Below are 7,099 nucleotides of genomic sequence, written 5' to 3' on the forward strand. Positions count from 1 at the left end.
ATCATAAGAGATTGCAGAGACCAATGTATTTCACTAGTATTGTGGTGTGGATACCCATTACTTATTTAGTATGAATGCAGAGTTACAGAGAGAGAGGAAGAGAGAGAGATCAATCTTCCATCCACTGATTCAGTCTCCAGATGGATGCAAGAGTCAGTGCTGGGCCAGGTAGAAGCCAGGAGCTTCATCCAGGTCTCCCATGTGGGTGGCAGGAGCCCAAGCACTTGAGTCATCTTCTACTTTCTCCAGGTCATTAGCAGGGAACTAGATCAGAAGTGGAGTAGGCGGGACATGAGCCGGTGCCCATATCGGATGCCAGCATTGTACATGGAGCCCTAATCTACTGTGCCACAATGCCAGCACCCTAGTGTTACATTTTTATTTAAACTAACATTGCAATTACACTCTGTGTATTGTTTGTTTTCCTCTTTTTTTTCCCAAGTCTATTTCTAACTTGTCCACTTGGTTCTTCTCAGCTTTGTCCTGCAACTGTGTCCATGGTGGCCTAGGCTGAGTGTTGATGGAGGAGGGAAGAAACCACAAGTCCCATTACTCCCTAGTTTCTCCAATTCCCAGAACACAACCATAAAAACCACTTGAAATGTACTTCATTGAGAATGTTAGGAGTTGGTGAAAGGAATTATATAAAATGGAAAATAAAAGGACTTTTTTTGTAAATTGATTACATTTACAAAAGCTTTTCTACTGAATAGCTTATCTCATACCTTTGTTACCAAAGACATTGAGACAGTTTGTTCTGTGGACCTTACATAATCCTCTTCTGTTCTGTAGGAAGCTTAGTTCCTGCATGAGATCAAATGCATTAAGCTTAACAAAAATATGATTACCATGCCTAGGAATTTATATTAGTTACTGAATATTATCACATGTAGTAAAAGCTTGAGGTGCTCTTAGTGATTCTTTGCAGGTAGTTGATATAAAGCTGGGGAAAATGTTCTTGCTGTAGTAAAATTCAATACAGGTATAAATATACAGTGATAGTGAAAGAAAACATTGTGCTCTGACTATAACAAATCTGATTGCTTTTAGGTTTTCTCTATAAATAAGACAATGGAGAAATTTCAAAAACAAAATGTAGGTTTTCCTCTGTAATGTCTTTTTCTATAACATAGTAGATACACGTGCTGAAATTTCCATTCTGCCCAAAACCTGGCTCAGTGAATATTCCATCCAAAACAATAAGAGGAAAAGCTAGTCTCACATTCTCTCAATTTTGTTTTAGATTGTTTTCTGGCATTGGGAAGTAGATAGTTTTTTTGTTGCCATCGTTATTTTTTGTTTTCCTTATCACAGTGTCTTAAAAATACTGGTGATTGAGGGTGTTCAAACAGTGAGTGAATTACTTCTATTGGTCACCTTGAAAACACATAAAGAATTTGGCAGGCATTCAAAGGCTGGAGATGAAACAAGTTAAGGGTAAAATTGATCTGTCTTGCAGCTTTCTGGCCAACAGACCGCCTCCTTTTGTTGCAGCTGTGGAGTCTGAGCTCTCTTCTTTTGACACTGAGAAATTTTGAAAGCCCTGACAAATGCCCAATAAAATCTATGAAGCAAGGGTTAAAGAACCTGCTTGCTCCTATGCAGACATGGGCATCCGGGCAGTTCAGGCATATTCAGTACAGATCAGACAAGGCAGTCTGCCTCCCTTGAGCTCTGTTCTCTTATTTCCTAATAGTACATTCAACTGTCTGAGCATCTGACTCAGACATAGCAGAGATACTGTTGCTGCTAGAGGGTAACTGTTTGTTCTGTTATCCTGGCATGTCCTTGCACTGGGAAAATTAGAAGCTGGGGGAACTCAAATAATTTTCCCATCAGGTGCATTTCTCACCAACTCTTCCTGGCTGTATTTCTTCCTCCCATTTTAGAGGGAATAGTCATCCCACTTTTCAGGCTAACAAGTTGTCTATGGAATCAGTTGGATGTACTTAATGCATACAGAAGAGGTGCTTATGGAGCAGTTAGGAGAAATAAGAGTAAAGATGTTTCCTTTTTCTGGTACCTTGGATAATGAGATATTCTGTGTGGGTGTCTTTTTCTAGACAACTGAAATCTTTGCCTTAAACATCAAAATTTGTTTTAAACTTTGAAGAATGATGTAGGATAGTGGTTAAGCACACAGACTCTAAGATTGTATCTCAGTTCTGACTCTTGTTTTCTAGCTTTGTAATGTTGGGCACTTTACCTAGCCTCTCTAGCCTAGTTTCCTAAGATTAAAAGTGATTAAATTAATTTATATGTGAAGCATTTAGAACAATGACAAATACATATTTAGTGTCTTAAAAGAATTATTATTGTTAACCACTCATAGGTAAATATTACTATAACATTGTACCCATGTTGTTTTCTTTTATAGAATATATTAAGCATTGAATACTTAGTGCCTTCATTCATAGAGAAATAATATAGTTGTGACTTAAGGGAGCATTATGATGATGTTGATGATTAAATAGTGGCTAATGTTATTTATTGATCATGTTTCATAAGTTTTATTGATTAATCTAGGCAATAAACCCACGTGATTGGTATACTTATAAGTAGGCTTAGAGGATGGAAGTACTTGGCCAACGTCACACAGCTAGATGTAGCAGATTTGAGATGTAGATCCCAGGCTGTGTACTCTTGGCCACCTCATGTCACCACCTGATGGGTAGGACTCCTTGTCTCCATCCCAGTGGTTCTCAGATCTGCATGTGCTTCAGATCACTTGGAGGGAGGGCTTGTTGGAGCACAGATTTCTGGCCTCCACCTGAGAGCCTTGGGTTGTGTGATCCTGGTATGGAGGCTGAGAATTGGCATTACAAGTTGCCATGTGGTGCTGACGCATACAAAAGCGAACCATCATCTTACACTAAATGATTCTGGACTTTGTTTAGTACCATTTTTTTATTATCTCTTTCCTGTCAGCTGTCACTTGTTGTAATCAATGTGTTCTTTTTGCTTTTAAACACTTACACACATTCCGCCAATGAAAACTCTCTAGCCCACCTTGTATGGTACTGAGTTTGTGGATTTTCTGACAGAAAATGCTGTTAGTTTTTCCTATACTTGCAACTCAGTAACTTGATGCATTTGGTTCATAAAGTCTCACTAGGAGCTTTATTTATTTCTTTAAATATGGTTTCTTTTTATTTTAATGAATGAAAAATATTAACTAGATCAATGAATTTAGAATCTCCATAATGTGCATCTTTTCCTCCTTTCTAAGATTATTCTGCAACAGAGCATAAAAAAATCTAGGAGACCACTCTGACTTGGCTTTTTTTGTCTCTTCAAATAGGACTCTATTTCCAAAGAGTTAGTGTTTTTATATCTACCTACTTGTTTCACATCTATTTCTTCTATCCCTGCCTTTTATCAATATAGTTTTCAAATATTGGATAGGCCATGAAATGGTCACAGAATTAGGTCAAGAATAATTTTTTTCTTGGTAAGACTTTAACTTTTTTCTACAGTAGAATGGTAGATCTTCAATTTCTCAGCTGCTCCTCTTTAGCTTAACAATGAAAGAAACAGAAATTTCCCATCTGTAGCCTCTTCTGATGTGATGGATTTGTCACTCTATTACATTATAGATAATTTTTTTCATGTGCAGTTCTGAGAGAAACACCAATGTAATGGGGATCCATCTTTTCTCTTTTGATCTCTTGCATTGCTTTTTTGGATGTTTACTAGTAAGATAATGTAAAAGAAACCTTAAACGTAGCCCAAGTCATAATTCTAGACCAAACTTCTTGTTTTTAAAGATTCTCATTCCCTTATATTGTTTCTTATTGTGAATCCATATTTTTTCTCTGTGTTGCTAAATACCTTAACATAGTCACCTTCTATACCATCTACTACCAAGTCCACTCTGTAAGATGGGTCCACCTTCACTGAAGGAAATAATTACTTAGAGGATAATTAATACACTCACGGTAGAGTAGGTATTTAGTCTAGCCCTTAAGATGTTCGTGTCCCACGCTCGCCTGATGTTTTTGATTCCTGTTTCCAGTTCATGACCCCAGCTTTCTGACAATGCAGATCCTAGAAGCAGCGGTGATGGTTCAAGTTACTGAGTTTCTACCAACCATGTGGGAGATTCAGATTGGGTTCCTGACTCCTGGTTCTGGCCTCAGTTCATCACCATCTGAAGAAGGCATTTGGGAAGTAAAACAACAGATGGCCATTCTCTTTGTCTCTCTATCTATATCTATCTCTGTCTGTCTCTCTGCCTCCAAAATTTCAGAAAAGTGATTCTAAGTTCAAAGAAAGAAAATGGGGAATTATTCATGGCTGCTAAGATAGCCAGAAACAGTGTCTACCACCAAAATACAACTGGCCTCTTTGGCCTGAGTCACTTTCATGGATTCTTGAATTTAATATGAATGTGTAATTTTAATCAAGAGCATTGCAAGATCAAATCCCATTTGATTGAATCACAGAATATTTGATCATAAAAAGCCCCTCTTGCTGCCCTATTATAGCCACAGTTAGGTTTACGTATTCAATTCTAGTTAAGACCTTCTGCCGAGCATTCTTTCCCTGGTAACCTAGTATCAGGGCACTTTCTGTTTTACATGCATGATGAAATTCAGGCTTTGTCACTTACTAGATATGACTTCCAACAAGATATTATTCCTTCTGTGCTTCAGTTTCTTTACCTAGATAGTGGGAGATATTAATTATATTTCTCTCAGAGGTGTTATGAAGATCAAATTAGTTAGCAAATATAATGTCTTTGGAACAGTACTGGGTTTAATAAGAAAGTAAACATTAGATAATATAATTGAAATAATTTAGAAAACATTAAAAGTTGAAATTTTCATGCAATATTAGCAAAACTTGTAAGATGACTGGAGTCTATTAGAGATTTTTATTGCAAAAACTATAAGATATTTATAAATACTTTATATTAATAATTTAATATATGCTAAGTATAAGACTTAAAGTAGAGAGCTGCTATGTTTATATGCTCAGATTCCCATGCCACAATGAGCCCAACTCTTCTAAATTATAAATAAATTGAATTCCAAGCAAAATACCAGTGAGTAGTTTTTCCACAAAACTTGATGAGCTGATCCCAAAACACCTATGGAAGAGTAAAGATCCAAGAATAACCAAGATAAAGAACAGGGTTGAGGAAATTGCCCTACCAGATATGAATACTCAGAAATAAACTAGAAGGTTCATGGGGCAGAAAAGAGTTCTGTAGGAAATTTTATAAAAAAAATAACATTATAAATCAGGGAGTAAATAAACACTGGGATTGGGGGCAAATGTCCACTCATAATTTAAAATTAAAATAATCTATACAGAAGTAAAGATGAACAGAAAATATAAATAAACTTTTTTTAAATTAAAAAAAATTTTTTTTGACAGGCAGAGTGGATAGTGTGAGAGAGAGACAGAGAGAGAGGTCTTCCTTTGCTATTGGTTCACCCTCCAATGGCCGCCGCGGCCGGCACGCTGCTGCCAGTGCATCGCACTGATCCGAAGCCAAGAGCCAGGTGCTTCTCCTGGTCTGCCATGCAGTTGCAGGGCCCAAGCACTTGGGCCATCCTCCACTGCACTCCCGGGCCACAGCAGAGAGCTGGCTTGGAAGAGGGGCAACCAGGACAGAATCCGGCACCCCGACCGGGACTAGAACCCAGGGTGCTGGCGCCGCAGGTGGAGGATTAGCCTATTGAGCCGCAGCACTGGCCAAAATAAACATATTTTGAAAAAGAAATGAAAATTTGTAGCCCCAAGTCATGATAATGAGGGGGCAGTGTTGGAAGAAGAGGAAAAATGGCAATGGAAAAGTCCAAATGAGCTTTAGTTATGCTGACATTGATTTTTTTAAAAAAGGTTTAGGAACAACTATGAATAGTGGAATATGGTTGTTTACTTTCTCAGTCACTATATTTTTGTGTTTTTAGAATGTCCCAACATGAAAAATTTTAAATTAAAAATAAAATGACAACTTTTTATTTGAGGAAGACATTTTTGTTATTTTAAAAACTGAATGAGGACCTTTCATATCAAAGTATTTGAAGGCCCCTGCTCTTATCACAGTAGTGTTTATATCAGAAAAGGCCAGACCATTCTAGATCTGAGCAGCATCTCAAAGGGGACAACCGGGTAATTGGAGGAGAAGATTTGGAAGAGGACCCAGGCAGGAGCATTGCTAGATTCACTACTGCCTGGGTGTTTCATGGTTGGTCTTGTGAAAGGAGTTCATGTAAGAACTCTCATCACAGTATATGCTTTCTTTAATGTATTCAGCCAAAGGAATGTGTACAGATTCAGGATCTCATGTTTTTTCTGCTCTGTGCCTGACTCTGAGCATTCAACACTGCTAAACAAGATACTGACTCTTCAGGTTGGTCTCTAATGGGAAAGACATAGTTTGATATAATAATTATTCAATTACATATGACATTATAAAATCTGTGGTATAAAAGAGAAAATGGTTGTGGATTGACACTTTAGTTATTTGGGATTTTCTATATGTATAATCAAATTAAGTTAATAAAATTCTTTAAAGTTAACATCGATTGTGTGATAGTTATCAATTTGTTGCTTCTCATCTCCAATTCTGCCCAACATGGCCCTATATACAATTGTGAGTAAAGAGTGTTGTATATTTTCTGGGAGAATTTGTGATTCTTCAAAAATTATCACCAATAAGAAAAACAGAAGGTGATTCTCTTCCCAATACTTTTTTCTAGATTTAACACAAATTCTCTGTGATGAACTGAATACATGATCCTTAAAGATGTACAGATCCTAATCCCTGGAACCTGTGAATTCAACTTTATTTACAAATAGGGTCTTCGTGGATGTCATTATATTAGGATGAGTCTATACTGGATTAGAATGGGCTCTAGATCCAATGTGATTTTTATCCTTATAAGAGGAAATTTTCATGGAAAACCTCCAAATATTTGGAAGCTAAGCAACACTCTCAAAATAAGCAGTATATTCCTAAATAATCATAGGGGATATCTTAAGGGAAATGAAGAAAGTGAATGAAATGAAATGAAAATGTGAAATTTATGGAACACAGTAACAGGGAAATTTATAGCACTTAATGCATACATTAAAGAAGAGGAAG

This window comes from Oryctolagus cuniculus, chromosome 2, assembly GCF_964237555.1.
Source record: "Oryctolagus cuniculus chromosome 2, mOryCun1.1, whole genome shotgun sequence".
Classification (NCBI taxonomy): domain Eukaryota; kingdom Metazoa; phylum Chordata; class Mammalia; order Lagomorpha; family Leporidae; genus Oryctolagus; species Oryctolagus cuniculus.